The 23,537-nt window shown below is 46.2% G+C and overlaps 1 protein-coding gene across 2 annotated transcripts in view; it reads left to right on the top strand.

Moving 5' to 3' along the window:
• Positions 1–23,537, top strand: part of OXSR1 (oxidative stress responsive kinase 1) — a 1,686,100-nt gene that overhangs the window by 513,518 nt on the left and 1,149,045 nt on the right. The window lies entirely within an intron of this gene.

Here is a 23,537-nt window from a genome sequence, read left to right as displayed (position 1 = left end):
AAGGTTCTATTTTTGTTATGAAAGAGCCTGTGTGCTCTCTTCTCCATCTGCTGACTGCGGGGATTCGTTTTCGGTGAATTTCAGCGGCCCTCAATGGCGAAGTTGGTAAAAGATTCCAGAAGGCCATCCCGTCTGACGACCATGACGGAGGAGAAGGAGGGAAGGTCCCTATTCAAGCCCTGTACCAAGTATGGGCTACAGAACATGTTTGTGAAAGACAAGCACCTACAATGCCTCTACTGCCTACACCCCGACCATAAGGAGGTGGAGTGCGAGCTATCCCTCAGGTTGTCTAAGAAGAGGAGGGACAGGCACAGTAGATTGGTGGCGTGGCTTAATGCTAAGCTAAGGCCTCTGCCCCATGTCTCGAGCAGGGTCATGCCTCACCCAGGACCGGCCGGTCCAAGGAGCAGTTTTCTAAGTCCTTGATTGACCTCTCCCTCCGCCTACATTGCCAACCAGCTGGCAATCAAGCTCCTCCTCAAAAAAGAAATCTACCCGGCTAAACTGCGAGAGAAGTCGGAGAAGCCGCGGACAGAAGAGCAGGCCGAATTGCCCCAGCAGGCATTATTGGCACAGGCTAAGACTTTGTCGATGATGAGAGTTGGTGGCAGCTGCTCCTACGACGGCTAAGGGAGTTGACCCTGTCAAGGTAGCCCCCGCAGCACAGAAGGTATCCTTGCCCCCTAGGCGCTACACGACCGCAAGGACTTTGGCATGCCAGAAGGGGGGAAACCGGTTCAGGCCCCAGTTCAAGCCCCACAGGGGGGAAAAAGAGGGGGCGAGGAGGCCACCTTACAGCCCTCCCGTGCCTCAAGCCATGGACGTCTTGTCCACCGGCGAGGACCAGGAGTCCTTGCACACGGTCGACAAGGACTTGGAAGAGGACGGGGCCGGCGGTGTGGGCCTAGTTTTCCGATTCCGCCAGCTCAGCCGAGGGATTTGTCTCTGGAAATTCTGTCGACCCTTCACACCTTGGTGTTGGAATCCAAAAGAGGATGCCACAGGGCCCGGTTCTGGTGGTTCCCTATGCCCCTGTTCAGCTCCCAACAAAGAGGAAGCGTCATCCAACACCCCCATTTCAGCCTCCTCATCCGCATCAGGCCCCTTACCATCAGCAGACCCTGACCTAGACACTGGGGCGGATACAGCCATGACTATGGACGAGGACATTGTTGCAGCGGACGCAAGTCCCTGCATTTGGATGCGTCATCTAGGGTGTCCCTGCCGGACGAGGTGGGGGTCAGTCCATTCATGATCACCAGAGCCTCCAAGCTTTTTCAGCTGGTTCCCGAAGAAACCGGGAAGGAGGGTTTCTTGTACCAGAGGCGCATGTGGGAAGAACCCTTGCACAGCTCCAGCCAAACGGTATAGTCTGGAGAAGAAATATCAGGTGCCGGATTCTGCACCCAAGTGCCTGAGGTCTCAACCATTACCAGATTTGGTGGTATCAGTGTCCGCAAGAAACTGTCGGCTAACCAGTCCTCGTCATCTTCTGGTCCCTCTGGACAGTGAGGGGGAGAAATTGGGCACCATGGGAAGGAAGGTGATTTTCACAGCAGCGTCCACTATGAAGGCTGACAACACACTGGCGATCCCTACCAGGTACGACAGGGAGCTATGGTACAAGCTGGGCCCTATTCTGGAGTTCCTCCCAGACGATAAGAGGATGGAGGCTATCGCTCTTTTCTAGGAGGGCGGGGGGAGTCGCATGTGATTATGCCATTACAGTGGAGTTGGACGTCGCCGACACATGGTTCCTACAGATGGAGAATGCTGTCTGCCTTCATTGACGGGGCTGGATGAAGGCCATGAATTTCTGATGGGAAGTCCTGGCAAAGGTGTTGGACGTGCCCTTTGACGGAGAGAACTTGTTTGGGAAGGTCGTGGATGAGTCGCTCCAGGCCATCAAGGCGGACACTGAGACGATCCGGTCGTTGGGCACTCTCCAACAGCAGCGCTCTTCTTTTCGCTCCTCCTGGGGAAAGTAGCGCAGGTCTTCCAAAGGTTTCTCCTCTTCGTACCGTCAGCTGTCCAGATTCATGACCCAGGAAGCCTACAGAGGCTGTTCCCAGGCCTACGGTAGCAGAGGACAGTGTCGCCCGCAGGGCAGGATGCTGGTCCCGAAACCTGCCTGAACGGGCCGGTATGTCGGACCCCCACACGTGCAACCCAGTGGGCGGCCGGCTGACAAGGTTCATCAGCGTGTGGAAGAACACCACTGACGGATGGGGGCTAGACGCTCTCGCACAGGGAAACACCCTGAAGTTTCAACGCCGGTGTCCAGGGATACCTGCGGTGGCCCGTCGGGAGCAGCACACACCTCAGCTCCTGGAAGAGTTACAGGCCATACTGCGGGAAGGGCGATGGAGCTAGTGCCCCAACGAGTCGGGGCTCCTGAGTCTATTCCAGATATGTTCTGGTCAGAAAGAAGACCAGGGGCTGGAGGCCCATCCTAGAGGAGGAAGGAGACTTCCTGGAGGATGCCTATTTCCATGTCCCCATTCACAAGAAACCTCGAAAATGTCTGTTTTGCAGTGCAGGGAGTTAAAGGCCCTACCTTTTTGGATTGAAGTTGGTCCCAAGAGTGTTCAGAAAAGGTCTGGCACCGGTGGTGGCCCATCGACTTCGATGGGGTATACACGTTTACCCATACCTCGATGACTGGCTCATCCTGGCCCGATCGCGGGAGCTGGCCATCGGACACGGGGAGGAGACCGTCAAGCTACTGTCGGATCTGGGATTCTCCATCAACTATCCGAAGTCCTGCTTGACAACATCGTAGAACATGCTGTTCCTAGGAGCCAGACTCAATACGGTGTCCTGCCTGGAGTCACCCTCGGAGGTGAGGGAAGCGCCTCTTCAAGGGAAGATGTAGCGGCTGTTGTTGAACAAAGCCACAGTGCAAACCACCAAGTTGTTGCTTGGCATGATGTCGTCCTGCATCTACCTCATCAGGCTCTGCAGGTTACAGATGCAACGTCTTCAGGAGTTTCTGGACGCTAGCTGGAAACAGGTGTCCAGAAGCTTCATGGACAAGATTGCGCTGGATGAGTTCCGTCAGCCGATAAGGTGGTGGGGTGTCTGCTCCAACATCGCCCATGGTTTCAAAACACTCCGTACTAGGAGACTCACCATGCACGCTTCACTGGAAGGTTGGGGAGCGCACACTAGACTTGGGCACGCCAGAGGCCTGTGGCTGCTGGAGGAGAAGTATCTCCATATAAACATCCTGGAGCTACGGACAGTTGTCTGGCCCTTAAGTCATTCCTTCCGTCTCTGGAGTGCAAGGTGTTGAGGCTCTTCACGGACAACACAACCACAATGTTCTACATCAGGAAACTGGGTACTCGATCCCCAGTGCTCTCAAATGAAGCGCAGGACTTGTAGCACTGGGCCTTCGGACAGGAGATGTTACTCTTTCCTCTTCAGCTAGCGGGAGTCAAGAGCACCATCGTAGACTCCCTCAGCAGGGAATTGTACTCCACGAGTGGGAACTTTGGCTAGACCAGGTGGACAGCATCTTCAAGAGGGGCAGGCCCCAGATCGATCTGTTTGCGACTGCAGCAAACTCCAAATGACAGAAGTTTGCCAGCAGATCCCACCAACCGAGGAGCCTGGGGGACACATTCTGCTTCCCATGGGAAGGCCTGTTTCTGTATGCATTTCCTCCGTTGCCTCTCCGGCTAAGGGCCATCAACACACTCGGACAGTGCCAATGCAGGATGATCCTCATCGCCCTGGCGTGGCCGAGGCAGATTTGGCTTCCGGACCTTCTCAGCCTGTCCGCATCGCCTCTGCTCAAGCTGCAAGTGGTTCTGGATCTTCTCACCAGTGAAGATGGCCCAATCCTTCGCCACGACCCAGGATCGCTCAACCTGAGGGCTTGGCTCCTGCGGCGCTAGAGTTTGGAGGATATAAGTTTCCAGCAGACTGTAGGGAGGTCCCTCGCCAAGGCCAGGGCGTCGTCGACTTTTAGTGCTACGGTCACAAGTGGAAGCGTTTCACTATGTGGTGCTGGTCTCAGAAGATTACCCCTCTGAGGGTCACAGCCCCGCAGATTCTTCCATACTTGCTATCCTTGGCCAAGGCCGGACGGGTGCACGCCTCTATCAAGGTACATCTGGCAGCTATCATGGCTACACCAGGTCTCCAGGAAGATCTTCACTTTGGTCTCATTGACTCGTCAAGGAATTCCTCAAAGGACTGTTTCGATCTTTCCTGCCGGTGAAGGCTCCTGCCCTTCCGTGGGAACTCAACGTGGTGCTGATGAGGCACATAAGGGGTGGGGGGGGGCCCCCTTTCAAGCCTACGCATCCAGCCCCTCTCAAGTTCCTCTCGTGGAAAATGGCTTTCCTTGTGGCCATCAGCTCTTCCAGGAGGGTAGTTGAGATCCAGGCTCTGTCCTGCAAACAGCCATACCCAACTTTCCACAAATAGAGGGTGGTGCTGCGGACGCATCCCACTTTTATGCCGAATGTTCCGTCAGAATTCCACCTCAACGAACCTTTCGTGTTACCTGTTTTTTTTTCCCAAAGCCTTTGTCACCGCTCAAATGGCATTGCAGTCGCTGCACCTTGCTTGTACCCTGAATTTCTACATGACGCGCACAAAGAGTTTTCAGAAGACTTCTCAACTGTTCGTCAACTTTGGTCCTGTGAATCCTGGGAAGGCCTTGTCCAAGGCTTCCGTATGAAAGTGGCTCTAGCTGCATCATGCTCTGTCATTGGTTGGCGAACCGACTGCTGCTCGGCCAGCTGAGAGTTGACTCCACCAGAGCGGTCGTAGTGACAACAGCGTTCCTGTCTTGTGTCCCCCGGCTGGACATCTGCGGGGCGGTTACATGGTGGTCCAAGCACACCTTCATGAAATTCTACTGCTTCCACATGGATTCCAGGTCGGAGTCCCGAGTCAGCCAAGCGGTGCTGTGCAACCTGCTCGCTTGAGGTGAGTCTGTTGTTGAGTTGATTGCTTCTGTTGAGCTGCCGCCTCCTGTGGTTGTGTAATTTTGTTCTGCTATGTGTTATTCATGAGCATGTGAATCCATGCCAGACACATGATGGAGAACAATAGTCACAGGTAAGTAACTTGTTCCTTTCTATACCACTGTGCTACATTTCCCAAGTCTCCTGCTTTTCACTTGCACAGGGAATTTTGTTCTCATCTATCTTGGACTATGGTTCAGTCCTGCTTTTTGTTTGTATAAATATGGAAAAATCAGAGAAGCAGGTAAGCTGGACATTGATACACCATGTGATGTATCTTCTTGGCACCACTAAGCCTTTATTTATTAAAATCCCTAAATTACTGAACTACAGCCTGAGATACTAACGGGCCTTATCTCACCAACAGATATAACGGACAACACCACACTCGGTGTCTATCCTGATGAAGGCCACCACTGGACCATTTTCCGTCCTGGGTGCACTTTGTTCAACTATAGGTTTATCCTACTGTCATATGTGACTGTGCCCTTATGTGGAGCTTTTACCTCAACATCATAGAGGTAGATACTTACCTTGTATTTCCACTGTATATAATTACACCTGTCCGGTGTCATTCGCTTTTGTGCTTATCGAAAGTTGTATAAATTAATTGAGAACTCATCTTCAAAGAAACCTGTGTTTTTTTTTTTAAATAAATGTATATGTTCAGAACCACACATCTGCTTGTAGGATCTCTCATCCTGATTTTTTTAATATTTGTGTACCCCCTGGGTATGTCAGGACCCCGCCAGGCGCCCTAATATTTTACCTGCTTTTTGTTTGTGCAGGTAAACCATCGATTTTTTTTTTCCTGTTTGCTTTTATAGTACATACAATCATCCTCATGATTCTGAGGTGCTTTCAGTAATTTTCCCAACTCATGTTGCAGAATTTCATTTTCCTGCTGCATTTCTAACAGGCCAAAATGGGGGCAGAGGTTGGGGCCAGACCTTAGAACAGGCGTGCTGTAGGCTTGATTTTGTATCACCACTGCTCCTGGCTGGTGACCGCACCACGCTCAACACCATATTACCCCTGCCATTAGAAGAGAACAAACTGTGAAACATACTGTGGTGGTAATGTAAGGTTGTTTCAACATTTCTTTGTTAATGGCACATAGAATGTCTCCCTCCCTGCACATTGTGGCTTTTCGAAGGGCCAGCTCAAATGCTTCTTTTCCCCTTTTTTTCACCCTATTATAAACTATCTCCAGCACCTGCAAACTCTTGGCCTCCTAAGTCACCTGTTTTACTGCAGTTTCTGCATACTCTAAATCCTTAAATCCGTGGCACCAGCTTTTGCAAGCCTTTCAAAAACTCCACATACACTTTTAACATCCTCCTGTCTATAGCTAGTCAGAAAAATGTAAACTGCTTGGTACTTGTATGAATCATAAAATGCATTTTGGATTCCGGAGATGTTATTAATTGTACACACCTTACCCCACAATAACCTTCTCCTTACCAAACTATATCCTGCTCCTTTACCTTCCAAACACCCTATTTCCGACCAACACTATTTGGCGCTCACTTAACTTACTCCAGCTTTACAACGGTGGGGGCTTTAATGGCTGTAACTCCCAATTTGAACCAATACTAAACCTGGGATTAGGTGTCATCCCCAGGGCAGGGATAACGTATCTAGAGGCATTGTTTGGAAGTTTGATTTCCCAAACTTTGTGGTTCGTCACCCATTCCCAATTGCATCCTGCCCATCGTACCAGGAGTATTCTGCTGGCTAATTCTCAGAATCCTTTTATTGGCCCATGTGCTGTAAACGAGCACTCTTTATCTTCACTGTACCAGCCGATGTACTACCAGATATTTCTCTATGGCCATAGACGTTCAGGTATCATCAACTGTAGCCTGCTATTGTGTTCTACATCTCCTCTGATCGATATCAGTTGGGCATCAGATAATCTTGTGCCTCTTTGCATGCCATATCCCATTCCAGGTTTCTTACGGTACTCATCCATCAGTTTCTGCAGGTCCCCTTGGGTAAACTGACTCGAGGACCCAATGACGTCCAGCTTGTCGATACATGTTCATTACCTGTCTGCTCTGCCCCAGATATGAGCACTGTGCCCATCTAAAGTCTGTCAATTCGACCCTCGAAATGTATGCCATTATATTAGCCCCACTCCATATTTTATCCTTTATTGTCGATTATCTGACAGTTTCTCCTGCTGTTGAGCCAATCAAATGCCCCCCCCCCACCCATTCCCCTTCTACGATTTAGATAATGGGTAGTCTACTGGAAAACGGACAGTGTCAGTAAACAAAACCGTTGCTGATGTTTGCATTTAATACCAGATATCTGTATCAGTTTCCATCTGGATTGTACACTGGGTTATACCAAAGTCCTTGATTGCACACCTATGTGTATTTTAGAAATCCTCCTAGCTCCATCCCTGGAGACTGCAAATGTTGAATGAACACCCCTTCACTGACCTGGTACTATTCTTCCCATCAACTATTGTTAATAAATAATACTATAGTCATACTGCCCGTTCTTTCTCTTTTCCTACACTGATGCTTAGATCTTCCATCTAAGAAAGCACTTTCACCACCACTCTGTGCATAGCCATGGGCAAATTTACCAAATCCAGAGCAATGCTTCCATTACCACCCAGTTCTTTGTGCTGTCACCACAGTAGTTCCCGTCCACTGTTTATACCAATAGAAGACTTTAGAAATATTTTTTTTCTCGTCGTAGTCAAAAGAACAGAATGACAATAATATATTCAATATAAACATTTGAAGGTTTTGGATGCAATACAATCATTGTTCCAGTAACAGTCTACATTAGTAGTTGCGCTTGTTTATTTAATTCTAAGGTTGGGGCCTCGTGGTGGGCTCTGTGAAAGCATCATGAAGAAAGGCACAGACAACTGATACAAAGTTTAATTAATTTATTTATTGTAATGTGATACAGTTTTTAAGAAAAATTAAAACTTTACACATTTAACAAATAATCTCAGCAAAGAACAAGATGTTAATTACACTACTTACTTAATAATCGATAAATCAATTGGTCAGATGTCAAATCAATTCAGCAACCTTTCTCGTATAGCTACAAAATACTACATGAATGCATCGATAAGTAGAGAAAAAGACACATTAATCAACAGATCACCCAAACAGAAGCTAAGTAAGAGGGAAGAAGTATCCCAAATTAACCAACCAAGCCTTAAACGGATCAGTAGGTTCAGAGAGAGGTAGAATACCTCCTACTGGTCACAACTGCTAATTTGTTTTCCTGCAATGGACCAGATGTTAAACAGTGCAATATGGAGCCTAGGGTTAAGTGTGTTAATACAATAGTGCCAGAACTCATTAGAACCCAAATGGTCCATTTTGTACACATAAATTCCAAGATATTTGGAATAATATTGGGTCATTAATGGGCACTGTGTTAACACATGTCTTGCGGTTTCAAGATAAGTTACAATACCACATATTCTGCAATTTCTTATAGAATCTCGAGGTGCACCATCCCAAGGTCTGTTTGCTAAAGTGGATAAACAATTAATGCGCATCAGCAGAATAAAACGTCTCCGCGCAGGGGAGGGACATAGATTGAGGTACAGTTGACTCTTCTTAAAAGTATAGAGGACGTAAGTCACAAAACTATAACTTCTTAAAGTAGCCAAGTGCCCGTAGTTCTCCTGCCAGTCCCAAAGCGAGATAGACTTCTGGAGATGATAAAACGTCTTTTGGTTATCTTGGGCCCAACATGGGGATCAACCGCTTACCTCACTGAGCGTCAACATATCTATCTCCAATTTAGACTGTTTACTGCCTCTCATGGCATATTTTAAACATTTCAGTATAGGATTAGTAGGATTGTTCTTAATCTTAATGTATAACTCGGCTCTCTTGCGTAATATTATAGATTTAAGGGAGAGAAGCCCCAATTCTAGTCGCAATATTGCCATAGGAATACATTGGGGAGGCCTAATATACTTCTCCAAAATGTCCCCTCCAGCAGCTGAAGCCAGTCTAGATTCATGTTAATCAATGATTCAAGGCCATAAATGACCATAGGTATGAAGCACTGCACATAAAGTTGTCTTGCACCCCAAATAGAATAGCCACTCTGCTCCTGGGTAAACCTACAAATCAGAGCTCTAAGTGGGGCTGCTTTTATCTTTCTTGCCTGGATGCAGAGTGTATAATTCCCCCTACTGTCAAACTCTACTCCTAGATATTTGTAGGAGTGTGTGTAATTAATTTCAAGGATACCTACACACATAGAGGGGCGAGCTACTTTACCTGCTGTAAACAGGAGTACTTTGGTTTTATTTTGATTAATGGTCAATTCATTCGCCTCTGCGTACTGCCATAACCCTGCTGATTGTATGATCGAATATCACAACCTCATCTGCGTACGCCAGGATCGTACAAAGTTTAAACAAAATGTCTTTATTAATGTATTTTAGATGCAAGGTGAAAAGTTGGCTCTGGACCAACGACAACTAATACTAGCCCCTGGATATCACTGACCATCTCACTGCCCTCTGTGGGCTGTGAGACACCCTCACCCTGTACTTTTTGTATATATGTACTCTAAATATGGTATCATGACATGTATTGCATTAGCTGTTTGTATTGACATATACTGCATTGACGTGTATTGTATCCACTGTATGTAACCCACGTTTAAGTAATCTTATACCCGTTGCGCCCGGCTACCCCTGGGTTTGGAGCGCATTATCAAATAATAAACATAACATAAACTCAACTGTCAGGATGGTTTAAGGCCTAACTTGCCCTATACTAAGGTGGGATTTCCCTACCTAAATAAACTAGGGATAGTCTGAGTCAGTGAGTTCAACTTAAGTCTGTGTCCAAAACCTATGTTTACCTTCACAACTAAAGCTAAACTATGTGTAGGGATGTCAGCAACCAAAGAAACAGAGTTCACACTAAAGTTCTGAGCTTCTTCCAGCCCCAGGCTTGATTCAAGTTCCCTTCCCCAAGTTCAAGTTCAAGATAGTTCCAACAAAATAACTTTGGGGTTCCATTCCCCAAGCTCAGCTCTTCATGCGTCAAATTCAGTCAAGTCAACTTAAGTAGTTTGCCACTTCTATCACTTTACCAACTTTAGGCCCACCAGCCTCATCCTCTTGACTTCTCTTGGTTTACTCCAAGGAAGGGTTCCTCAGTCTTGGCGCAGTTGTCGAACCACACGGTCCACCCATCACAGGTCACGCAACCGATAACCCATGGCACTTTACAAGTTCATTTTGTCTCGTACGACTTCCTTGACAACAGAGGTTTCCTTTCTGCATCTGTTGTGAGTCCACTTAGTCTTCTGATTCACTTTGATGGCTTCTTGCCTTTCTCAGCATGTGACTCCCACACACTTTCCTTCGTGTTATTTTTCTGGTTACCCCCTTTATTTCACACTATCCAATAGTGTGGTGTTTCTCACTCCTTTTACTTTGATTTGCAAATGCTGTATCTTTAAATTAATTTAGTTTACAAATGCTCATCACTTTCTGCTTCATTCGTGCAATATTCTTGTATGTTCAATTCAGTATTCAAAATGTATTATGTGCTTGTCAACTTGGTCAGTATTCAGTAGTTCAATTCTGGGCTTCCGGCCCATTTGTCAATATTCAAAGAGCTCCTGAAGTGCTTGGCAATCTGTTCAGTATTCATTACTTCACTCTGTGGTCTCCAGACCCCTTTTTCATGCGTCTTTTCTTGCCCGGCATTCGCTGTAAACCCAGACCATGCATCTGGGGCACCCTCCCTGAGTGAAACTTCCCTGCCACTCACTGGTGTGATGCCGCTCCTCCAGGTGCTCGGACTTCTCTCCTGGGTTCTTGCTTGCTCCACTCTCACTCCCGAGAAGCTTTTGTGAGCCACGCTTGCTCTTCCTGCAGCGGTTGGCAGCATCTCAGTGTTCCCCACACTCAACGGGGACCACCAGGTAATAGGTGTTGCACATCTCCAGACCCTCTCGCAGCCCGCAATGGGGCATCTTCCTGATTTCCCTATTGGCGTCCTTTTCACCGGGCCATATTCTGCCTGTGTAAGTCTAGAAATTATCCTACCAAAGCATAGATGGTATATTATGTTGGCCGAAAACCAATTGCATCATATGCCCTACATCACCAATACAGAATCGTCAGCATAACAGAGCGTCCATTTTGTCTCTAGATCCGCCATTTGCTTTCCTTGCCTTTCTGTTCAAACGCTTTGCAAAATGTATTTAATTGAGTTCTGCTCTAACTGGAAGCAAGACCACCAGTTACATGTTGAGAGACTGGCCCAGACAGAGATGCCAAGCAGTACAGAAATACATTGTTTTCCTCCCTCACAAGTCCTTGAAGGCGAGCAGACAGGCATTTAATCACCAAGCCAGGTGTCATCCGGTCTCGCTAAAACTGCAGAAACAGGCCGTTATAGGCATGAATTATATTTTTCTAGCGACCCCCCTTTTGGGCCAGTCTTAGATCAGGCTGACCCCTAGTTCACGAATAGAAACTAGATGATACCATGCTTTGGAATGTGTCTCCTACGAACACAGTTTGCTCGCTAAACAAGTGCTTTATGTTCTCCATCACAAAGAAACATGTCTGCTCACTGCAAATTGCTAAACAAAGTAATATAGATTAAGAAATACTGTGTCATATTTGTCATAATTGTCAATCACCAAAGCCTAGCTCAAGAAAATACATTATGGGCGGTTTTTGATGTTTCACTGATTGTACGATTGTCTTTTTGTATATATGATACTGTTGTAGAATGCTCGCTCTCTTGCATCTCACGAGGTCTGGGTGACGCACGTTGCGAGACGTGAGACCCAGTCGGCCGACTGAGAATATTTGCTTTGCAATAAACCCTAGATTTTTGGAATTGAACCTTGTGTCTGTCATATCAGTTTGTGTATGGTGATTGTGCCTTGTTTACATGCACGAGGGTCTTCAGGGCCTAGCACCTGCTCCACCTCAGGTGGCCACGCTTCCAGACCCAGCTGGTCCCTTTAGCCACTGCATCTGTCTCCATACACCTGCAACCATCTAACAGGTGGCAGGTGTGAACACTTTGTTTCAATTGCCTGACTATAGTTATTGGGACATGCCTGACTCAACTATTCTCAGACCTCTTCTTCGTCTCAGTACCAGAGTAGTGAAATTACCTAGTAGTGTGTATTACTATTAGTCGCCTCTTCCTCGTCCCAGTACTATAATGGTCTGAATGAGGGAAAATGAGGGGAGATGGTTTACAACAGCCTATGAAGGCAGGAGGAGGGTAAAGGTGGTTCACACCAGGAAAGGGGGTGATACCATGTCTCGCCTGTGGATGTCCTCTTCCCAAGGACCCTCCAGCCATGTGATCCTCCCTTGCATCTCCACCCCCTATGGTCAGGATCCAAAATCGATGGCCTTTCCCTGGCCTCCTTCAGGTTTCTCATAGCTCCTCCCATTTGAAGTTGAAGATTTTCAAATCTTTTTTACTCATTCACTTTGGTAGAATCTCACCGGGAGATGGAACTAACCTCACTTAACATTCGTCTGGCCGTGGTATAAATCCCAACCACAGATCCAAATTCCCACAATCCATTTCAATCACAAGTTCCCCCTTGCCAATGTACTATGCATTGCTTCTTGTACCACGGCCAGGCTCGGACATCTGTCAATGTCACAGTCTTGGTCAACTTTTTTCTTCTAAACCTATGTAGGACAAAAGTCCTGTTATCATTCAACTAGATTAGTGTAAGCAATACACCTACACCGCAGGAGATATTGCCCACTTGCAGTGACTCACGTGCACCCATATCGGGTGCCCCTGAAACTTTACAGCCGATCATCAGTTAATTGCAAATTATCCAGTACAGATTTCACTGTGGCAGCTACAGACAATCTTGTAGGTCTTCCATAAATGATTTCATACAGACCTAACCCGGTTTTCATTGCTGGTGTACTTTTTATGCTAAACAGAACTAGTGGGAGGACTTCTGGCCATTTTGAACCTGGTGTCTTGGCACAATTTGGCTAATTTGTCTTTAATCTCTGCGTTCCGACTCTTATGCCCCTGATGACTGGGGTGATGAGGGCAATGCAAATTATGCTTAACCTTCACAGTAGACAACCGTGTTTTAATGATGTTGACAGTATGCGTTCCCTGATCGCGGTTAATGCATACTGGTGTCCCAAATCTGGGCACAAATTCTCATATCAGTATTTTTGCGACAGTCACTGCATCTGCTTTTCTACACAGGCAAGCCTCCACCCACCGAGAAAAATGCCCAATATTACTAGCTGGTTTTGCCACTGATATTCTTTGGGAGTTGTACAAAATCAATCTGTAAACCCACCAATGGGCTATATGACGGAAGATGCACCCCTTATGTGAATGGCACACATTCTACCACATTCTGTAAGCAGATTACACATTGTTGACAGTATTCTTGAGCCATAGTGGTAAGTTCTGGGGCACACCTTGATTGTCCCCCTAACATTGTCATGCTATCCCTTCCAACATGTACCTGCTCATGATGCATCCTGATTAAATGTGACACTAATATTTTTGGAGCCACTAAGCAACCCTGATCATCTCGCCACAGAGAGTCCTCATGTATCCGACACCCCTTATGGATCCACTTATCTTTTTCATGTGACTGTGCATTCTCTTGCTTCTGCTTAATATCTTTTATACAAGATTTCCTCTTACACTGCGCTGGCAAGATGTACTCATCTTTGACCTTTAAGGTGGCCTCCAATTTGGCGGTTCGGTGAGCAAAATCTTTTCCACATCTAATGTGGTCATCCAGTGCCTGGTGAGCAGCACACTTCAAGATAGCAATTAGCTCCTGCAACATTATAGCAATCTAGAAGTCTGAATACATACTGACAATGTTTTAGGGTGTACCAGTTGAAGTCATGAAACTCTCCTGCTTCTAGAGTTGACAAAAGTCGTGGGCTATGCCAAATGCATTTCTTGAATCAGTATAAATGTTAACAGATTGTTCAGCTGTCAACCGACAGACACGTGTAAGGGCCACTGATACAGCCCCCTGTGCTGACATCACCTGGGGCGGTTTGCCTCTCTCCACCACTTCACCAGATGCGCATACTGTGCACCCAGAGACCACATCCCCATTTTGATTTCCAAAACAAGACCCGTCCACAAAGTACTCGATCTGGGTCTGGCAGGGGTACATCGGAGAAGTCGTGTGGGGCTTTATCAAACAGTCCTTCCCCGACACAATCATGTGGGGTGGAATTGTGCTGCTCCCCCTCTTGGGAGAGTTGCTAACAGTGATGCTGTTTTCAAAAGAAAGCATCTATTCCAAGTTATATTCAATGAATTTAATACAAGTATTTCAGATTTGCTAGCTCTTGAGACAGACATATGCTGTGTTTTTGTCTGCAATAATGACACCACTACATGTGCAATAACCACCACTAGCGGTGAACCGGATACAATGTTCTCACTTTGCTCGACTACTAAGGCTTCATTCGCTAGTGATTGCAAACAAAACAGCATTCTTGCCGCAACCAGATCCAACTCATTACTGTAATATGAGACGGGTCTATGATTGGTCCCATGCTTCTGGGTAAGGACAGCCAAAGCAAGTCCCTTTCTTTTTTTGTAATCAGGCAGATCTAATGCGGGTTCCTCCAAGAATAGCTTTGTCTCTTTAGAATGCCACTACGGGCGTCCACTGCAATGGTTCAACAGTGTTCAATCCGGTATAGTCTTTGAGAGGTTTAGCTATATCAGCAAATCCAGTGATACTTTGCCGGCAGTAGCCTACTTCCCCTAGGAAAGCTCGCATTTGTGTTTATATTCTGAGTTTTAGGTATATTATAAACTGTCTTTCAGCGAAGCGGATATCAGCCGTCATCCCTTCGTAATGTCATGTCCCAGATAATGCACCCTGGGGGCACATAACTGTAGCTTCTTCTTTGATGCCTTTTGCCCTATCTCTGTGTTAGGGAGAATTCTCAGTTTAGGCTGAGTTTCCTAACCTAGTGAGTCCCTCAGCAGCTTTGCTGGATTTCTGGAGTTTGTTTTTTTCTCCTGCCAAGAGTGAGACTCTTTTTCTCCCACTCTTGGACATGATTTATGGTGTTCCTTTGACTGTTAATGTGTTTTATGGGCTATGGGGTCCTTTACTCCATAGGGTCTCATGTGTTTTTACTATGTGTGTTACACAGCACCCTCCGTGCAGTGACACAGGGGTGTCATAGTGACACCCCACCATAGACTCCATACCCCTGGGACTGACTACTGTCTCCCATGTAAAGTCACCATTGGCTTTACTAGTCCCAAATTATGAACAGAAACCAGTACAAACCATCATATTGTGGACGTACTGGTCGGGGCAATTCGATTGTCCCGGGGTCTGTTAGTCGAGGGGGCACGTCTCCGTCCCCCCTGACTGAGTTTTGGCTGGTGGCAGTGGATACTACTTTTTATATTCGACAGCGAATATATCCCTATGGGATTTTCCCATTGTTCAAGACTACCAACTTTAATTATTTAATTCTCATAGCCTCGAACATATCGCCGGTTTATTTATTTAATATTAATTCGCCGGTTGGTATTTTTTGCCAGGACTCTATTCTAAAATGGCGTTTGTGTTCTCTTCTGTGACTCCAACCCAAGTCGAGCCCTTTGTTCCACTTTTGGCGGGCTTCTCCACAGAAGCCTCCAAAAGTGGTTTCACTGTCTCTGGGTACAACAGGGGTGTGTGAGGGGGTTTAGGCACCCTGGACTGAGTTACCTTGGTAACTCAAGTCGCACTCTTGTGTGATTGGCCCAGGCCGGCTCACCACTTAGCATGTTTGATTGACAGCTAGGCTGAGTGAATGGGGGTGTGCTGCATAAAATAGGGCTTTGGGGACTGGAACTTCAGAAGTTGCCACAGGACCTAAGAATCCGACGAGGGAGAAGCTGAGCCGACCTGCTACGATGACACCACCGGTGGAGCCCTGCGGAACCGACTCACCACTTCCCGACGACAGAGAAGATCTCCCTGCTGGAGAGTCTTCTTCCCCTGACTGGTGGGCATAACCAGTTTACCTTCTTTTTCTCGCATCCCAGGATGTCTTGTGGTCGAATTGCCCTTGCCAAGCACCCCGGCAACCGGATAGCCACTTACCACTGGACCGCAAATAAAAGGACCGCTCCTTTTAACTGAGAACTCCGTGGCTGGTTTCTTCCCTGGCAGTGCAACGGACTCCTGTCTTCCTTCACGACGAGATCCTCTCTTCCCCCAGACGAAGCACCGACTTGCATCCGCTGCCAGGAACAGCTGCCCCCGCTGGAGTATTCTCGCCCCTTTAAGGTACCGTGTCCGCGAGGCCTCCCTTTCTAAAGATTGCTACAAGGTAATAATAATCCCTTAACGTTCTGGACTGGGCTGGCTGCCTTGACCATCTAACTGGTCCCTTTCGTTTGGTCCAACTCTTTCTGAACCTTTTCGAGACTTTTGTGCACTTTTCAACCGTGTGACACATTTAATTCTGATCCTCTTAAAGTGGATCCGGCCTTCTGAACTCTAACTTCACGGTTTGACTCTGCCTTCCTCTCTTGTTGTGTTCTTGTGAAAGTGTTGGGATCTGTTTCAATTTATACTCTGCTTTTCTCACCCTTTTAAAACGAATTATTAGAGTGTCATCTGCGGTCACCGCTGTCTAAAAATAAGTGGGGCTTTACTTAAGACTTGTCTAATATTCTTTTAAGGGAATGCATATCTTTTAGTGACCATGTTTTTGAACTGCTTAATATTAGTGCCTGTGTGTTTTATTAGATGTGGTTTTAAATAAATAATTAGATCTCTTTTACACCAAGCTCTGGTCAATGTTTGCGTGTTCTACTATGTTCTTTTGACCTATTGTGAATACTCTGTATACTGCCTAACTCTTCTTTAGGGAAGTCTGACTGCTCAGCCACAGCTACCAAGTGAATCTGTGTGGTACAGACTGCTACCAAGTGGGTTTACTGCCAAACACCTGTAGTCTTAAATCTTTTGCAGTGGTCCCAGAGGGAACTGCGCAGGTTTCTGCCTAACACTCTGCCATTGGTGTCAGCAGGACCTTGGCATCTTCTTTACAAGCCTCGTATGAGGGAGAGGCGATTAACAAATCATCAACGTATTGAATTAATACCGACTTCCCTAGCCATTTTATATCTAACTCTTTCTTGAGGTGTTGTGAAAAGAGGGTTGGGATTCAGTTATACCACTGGGGCAGAAAGGTCCACGTGTACTGACTGTCGTTGTGTATCAGAACGGAGAAGAAACCTGAACATAAGTCGACCACTGCAAAATGTGTTGCTTCCAGTGGAATACACAACAATATGGTTGCCGGCTTTGGCACCATGGGAAAGGAAGATATCACCACAGCATTAACAGCATGTATGTCCTTAACAAAATGGTATACCTCCTTCCCTGGCTTCTTCACAGGAGAAATGGGAGTATTGTATATGCTACTGGTCGGAACTATTATTCCCCGACTCAGGAATTATTTAATGACTGGGGTGATCTTTCCCTCTGCTTCAGAGGCTACTGGGATGTGTGAGGCCATTTTTTAAACTGATCTAATTTTATCTTTACTGGTTCGCCAGGATGTATATATACCACCTCGTTATCATGGCTGTCCTACAGACACCCTGGTATAGATTTGATCAATTCCTATATATCATGTAACTGCCACGTCCCCTCCTCCACCCCTCTCCAATCTAACCTGTCCCTGACACTATCGAAACTAAGGCGCAGGAGTCCATTCTCCTGTGGTCTGCTTTTCAGCAAGTTCTTGTTAACTGCTTTGATCAAGTCGTATAGTTCAGATATAGGGCTCTCAATTTCTCAACTATGTCCTCTGCACTTTGGTTCCCCCCCAGGACCCCCCCCCCCTTTGATATGGCTTTTCTCTTTTCTTGTCCCTTAGACTTGCAACTTTTTCCTCTTCTCAATGCCCACTCTTTTCCATGGCTGGGCCAACTACGACTATATTCCCGTAGGGACTCTCACTTTCCTGCCACACTTGGTAGTTACTGGGAGAAGTATGAGGGCTCCAGGAATGTTTTTTCTTTTTTTTAACAATTTGTATTGATTTTATTTCAACATCCAACACAAACCAAACTTGCAGCATTCATGACAATATAAACGCACATCATTTTGTCTTGCTCACTGTGTTCCACTCCTTCCCACCCTCCCCTCAAGCCTACTTTCCTTCCTGTTCCATTTCTTCATCATGTGATAGGGGTTCTGTATCGATTACTCCCAGTGGGTCCTGGTCACTAGCCCCGTCATTTGTGGGCCCAAATAATTCTGCGATTAGTTGTTTCCAGGCCATAAATGTTCCTGCCCCCCCCCCCGCACCCCCCCACCTCACCCCAACATGGGCTCCAGTAATGCTTCTCACTCTTCTCCACTGCTTTGGTGTTACTGGGACGAATATGAATGTTCCAGTAATAATTCTTTCTTCTTACTCTTCATCAGTTTAGTATTACTGTACTGGGACGAGTATGAGGGTTCCAGTAATTACTGTCCTTTCCACCATTTTAGCATTACTGGGATGAGTAGGAGTGTTCCAGTAGTGATTCTTAACTTTCTCTTTTATTCCGTCTTTATTGGGACGCAGATGACTGTTCTTATAAAGCTTCCCACTCTTCTCCAATAACTTGAACCTTCAGTCCTGTGACGATTCACCAGGTCTCGTCACTTCTCACCCGGGGGAATCCCTTTTCAGTGAGGCTTAGGAGGTGAGGCTGCTACCCAATAGTCCCCCTTAAGGTGGTAATATGCAGGAAGACCTCATAGGTTGGGATTGCACTCCTTGGGATAAGAAAGTCTTACCTGGGGAAAAGCCACCATACCACCACCACCACAGCACATAAACCCCTACCCTCATGGTCACCCTTTTCATCCACCCTTGATAGTAGAACGCATGACACTGACAAACATAAGACCTACTGAAATGAAGGTGAGAGGCATATGGAGCGACCAGACGAAGTCAGCCAAATACGATAATGAGGTGGCTCACTGGAGGCATGAATTGTGCCAAGGATACTTTCACAAATCAACAGTATAAACTGGAAAGCAAGAACGGTCAAAGGAGATCTCATTGCAGAATCTAGAAGTATGCGAAAGAAGCCCAGGTAAGCTCAGTCTGAACGCTTACGCTGGAGCAATCGCGTCTCTTTGGGAGAGGAAAGGTGGGATGTTGCAAGAGTATCCTGAAAGTGTGCAGGGAGCAGACTCATTTGGTGGTGGTGTGACTGCTAGAAGGTGGACCATTGGCTACAAAAATGACACAGAGACAACAAGCCTGTTGCGTAGCTGAGCAAGAAGGAGGAGGAAAGGCTCCCAGGAAGAACCGGAGCCGCCTCTCCAAGGCACCACAGGTAATGGGAATGGCAGGAAGACATGGTGAACTTCGCGAAGAGACCCAGCTCGGAGTGCATCGGGATCTCCCTCGTCGCAGTGTCCAAACCCATACGACTGCTCAAGTAGAGTGCAACAGGAGTCCTCTCCCTCTTCGCAGTGGTCAACCATTGCCACTGCTCAAGTAGATTTGCAAACGTTTTGCCAGGACGACAGAGGAGCCTGGAAAAGATGCATACTTATCATCCAGACATTGAAGGGAGGCCATATAAAGCTGGGAGCTTTTCTACTTCCTGGAAAGAGTTCAAGGGACTGTTGCAAGCTTTGTACAGAAGTGCTGAAGGATTGCTGTGGAGAACTTTGATAAAGGAACCAGGGAAAGGGATTCATTCCCATGTCACGTTTTTGAAGGGACACTGAAAGAATTACTATCACAAGACTGAAGCAAGCCACCAAGAGAACTGAGTCATTCGCCCGTTGAAGGAACTTTTGTTAGAAACGTTTGGTTTAATGGTTGGTTAGATTGCTAGGTTTCTGACAGAAGACAGAGAACATAATATTTTATGGACTGACATTCTGATGGGTTATAAAAGTTTGCTAGGTTAAGTCAGGGCAAGCCCCTTAGAAGTAGGGAGAGAGCGAGGTTATTTCTTAGTTTGTAGCCCCAAACATGACTGCTCTTTGCAAGTCTTCTTCTTTTACACACTCCGTCCCCACTGTAACAAGTATGATTCTTCCCTTTGTTACTCTTGGTATACTTCTCGGGTCTCCTCCCTTCCCCATTCTCAGGGTTAGGGTCACCGGGCCCGCATTCAGGCCGGGATTCTCCGTTTGTCAGGTTGGCTTCTCGACTCTGTTTCTTCTCTCCATCGTTGTGCACACTTTGTGGTGTGGCATGTGGTCTCAGCGTCGTTATTTGACTTCAGCTTGCTCTTCATGTTTTCTTCGGCTAAGTGTTGCTAGTAAATTATAGATCAGTGACTTGGGGAGTTCCTCTTCAGAACTGGAGTCCTTGTTCCCAAGGGCGGATGCCTAACATTCAAGAATTGTTACCCCTGTTCACATCCCAACTGTGTAGTGTGCCAGACTTATAGTAAAGGACAGTCTCTCCTGGTGAGGTCCCGCTTACCTCTTCCCCTAAGGGGGTATCGCATAGTGGGCTCACCTCACTATTCTCGCAGCTAAAGGCTCCCCCTTGGAGAAGCACCCCTCATTTTGCACAATAAATCTCATCCCAATAAATTCACTGGTGATGCAGGATTTAAATGAAAAGCATGCCGATCGGTAATTGGCCCTAATGTAACAGTGAGATGCTCCGACACCTGATGTATGACCATGGTATTTGATATTACTGCTCTTACTGTCTCCCCTGATGTATGGACTCCCTTCCCCTTCTGGTTGTCAAAATCCATTTGGATTCCACCCCACCCCCCACTGCCCCCTTTGCTCTTTGGGGACAAAGGGATTAGCATTTGGGTTCAGAAAGTGGGTCATTGGTGCCACAGGAGTGGTTTCTCTGGACCGGTCTTCCCGATTGTATAAATCATGAAAAAAGGGGAAGTGTCGCTGTGCCAGGGGTTAAGAGCTGAAACGGGGGTCATTTGATTCCTGGGGCTCCCCTAGGTAGCTCAATGTTTAAGCAGTGAATGCTAGAGTCAATTATTTTGAGAAAATAAATCCTCTTGACACTATGTGAGATACAAACGTGATGCAATTTTCACATAATAAACGTTTTATTAATATATATATAATATAATGTATGTAAAGCATTCAGCAAGTGATAAATCAACAAGGAAATAACAGTGAAAAAACAACAATAAAAACATATGAGTCTCCAAACATATAAAACAAATTGGTGCGGTGTGACACACACCTAAATTTAGTCTATTATTTCATCACAGAAAAAGATGCATTTAAGTCAAAACGGTGGTGTCCGATTGTGGCATCTGGACATTTGGAATAGTGCTACTTGGTTGCTGTTGTCTAAGTGGGCACTCATTTTTCCAATGGCTCTCCTGTTTACAGTAATTGTTAATTGATGCGTTCAGAACCATGGCTGTAGGAACCTGTTAATTATTCCAATTTACCTGTACCTGCTGACCCTGAGCTCCCCATGTTTTTTGATCAAACTAGCTCCACTGTCTTGGTTGTTGTTGTACCCCATATGCCCCCTGTTGCGTCTGATATGTCTGTGGACCCATCTGTCCTCTGCCTATTGGTCGCCCCAAGACCCCTTATTTCCCTGTTATTGTGCTGTCCACTGTAGCTTTCCCTGCGCCTGTCCATGAAGGCTTGGCATCTGCAGTGTCATTAATTTGTCAAACGTTTCCTTTCTTTGTTCCTGACAGGCGATGCAATGATTCACCACCACCACTTTCTCTGCTAAAGGCTTGGTCTGCCAGACTATGCACACGTTTTTAAACTGCATTTGTACTTTCGGAAGTAACCCTGCAACAAACGAGTTTGCTATCGCTTCTGCAAGGATGCAGGAGGAGATTAACACAGGTGGCATGGTTGTTGGCATAAACCTTTTGTTATTAATAAAAATAAAGGGAAAACCTAACTTTCCTTAACTCAACTAAATGTGCTTATGGATCTGTCAGGATGTCTTTGCAACTAAACGGTCCACACCTCTTGTCTAAACTCTACTTCTGTCCCTCACACTTATAACTAAAGTGGTATTGAATCTTCTTGGTCCAGAAGAATGGCTCCTGTCTTCTGGATAGCGGATCATAGTTCCAGTTGTTAGGTGGAATCTTTATCTGGAGGAATGGCTTTCTTCCACAGGTCTCAATCCCTTTCCAAGGCACCAAACAAAGGTCCATGTTGTAATGCCAAAAAGCAGTAAAGTTTTTGATTCAAACTCAAAACGTAAAGTTCCAGTTCAAGCATCAACCTTGCTAATTACTTATAGTTGCTTCTTCACTATTGGGTTCCTGGAGAATGCCTCCCTTCTCCAGGTATCTTGACACAAAGCCAGGTGGAGTGACTCCTTCCCCTGGACTCTTTTCACTTGGTTCCACGTCTTCACAATGCCAGGGGAATAACCCCCTCCCTGCCCACCCCCCGGCCTTCCTTGGCTTTGTTCTTACACTCTTACCATTAACATTCACAGTTCACAACAGGCAGAATCATTCCTTTCCCCTTCCCCTTGCCTTTCTTGGCTCTAGTTCCACAGTTCACACCACCAGGGGGAATTACCCTCTTCCCCTGGCCTTTCTTGGCTCTAGTTCCACAGTTACAACAGTGGTCCACACCTTCGTGAGACCCTGCCATCCCTTGCACACCCGTTGTGTGTTATAGAACAACCAACAATTTTGTACTTCAAATATTACTCAAATCACTATAAATAATACTTTTGGATACATAAATTGTAAAAAAGATTTACTTTTTTGTAAATTCGATTTCATATAGATGGATGCAGATCATATTGTCTTTACATAGATCATTTTATCACATAGTTATGAAGAAAATAAAGTTTATCCCAGTATCATCATCATCATCATACATTCTTTCCATCTCCAGAAATTATTACATGTACACCAATATAGTTATCAACCATTTGATTCCAACACATTTCTCATGTCCTTGAACTCCTAATATTGGTGATGTTGCAATCTCTTGACTACTTGCTCCACGCGTTTCGGGAATTATTCCCCTTCGTCAGGAGCTTTTATATTTTGTATGATTTAAGTCCTTTTCTTTCGAAAGGATTGTATCCTCCCACATATTCCTCATCTTAAATATATCATTACCTTCAGCTTGCTGCTTTGGACATTTTTTTTCTCCTTTGCACCAGAGGGCACTCCTCAAGGCTGCAGCATCGATGTCCCTCGGCGGCACCTGTCGAACGCTGACGTCATCGCCTGTATAAGAGCCTCGAGCGCGCCTGCTGGCTTCAGTTCCGTTTTTCCGTTAACTTTGCTTCGGATCGTTACAAACAGCACTTCAATCTTTTGTGAAGAAAAAGCTATGTCGTCTTCTTCGAACCCTTCCACGCCGAAGACGGGATTTAAAAAATGTCTGAAGTGTGGAAATAAAATGTCTCTGACTGATCCACACAAAAATTGTCTTTGGTGCCTCGGTTCCGACCACCGAATTGAAGACTGTGGTTCATGCCATTCGATGACCCATAAAGCCTTGAAAGAACGCAGAGGTAAACTGTCGATGGGGGAGGGTTCATCGAAGTCTACTTCAAAA

This window comes from Ambystoma mexicanum, chromosome 2q (assembly GCF_040938575.1).
Source record: "Ambystoma mexicanum isolate Mex_15411 chromosome 2q, UKY_AmexF1_1, whole genome shotgun sequence".
NCBI classification, from domain to species: domain Eukaryota; kingdom Metazoa; phylum Chordata; class Amphibia; order Caudata; family Ambystomatidae; genus Ambystoma; species Ambystoma mexicanum.
Note: the sequence above shows the minus strand (reverse complement) of the source record. Positions and strands in the feature narration are given on the sequence as shown.